The sequence below is a fragment of the Dipodomys ordii genome, unplaced genomic scaffold, assembly GCF_000151885.1.
Source record: "Dipodomys ordii isolate 6190 unplaced genomic scaffold, Dord_2.0 Scaffold63, whole genome shotgun sequence".
NCBI classification, from domain to species: Eukaryota; Metazoa; Chordata; class Mammalia; order Rodentia; family Heteromyidae; genus Dipodomys; species Dipodomys ordii.
In genome coordinates, this window is record NW_012267279.1 from 7750005 (window position 1) to 7750282 (window position 278).

Here is a 278-nt window from a genome sequence, read left to right on the forward strand (position 1 = left end):
TAGTGCCAATCAGCTGATGGGTAGATAAACTATATATGGTCTACCTGTGGAATAGAATATTATCTGGATATACAAGGCATGGAATGCTGATGATTCATGCCACAATGTGAATGAACCCTGAAAGTATGCTAAGAAAAGCTACACACAAGCTGCATCCCGTATGACTCATTTATGTGAGATTTCTAAAATAGGTGTATCCATAGTGACAGAAAGTAGAAGAGTTGTTGCTGGGAGCATGGGCAGAGGGAATGGAGAAAACTGCTGATGAGTAGTAAGTA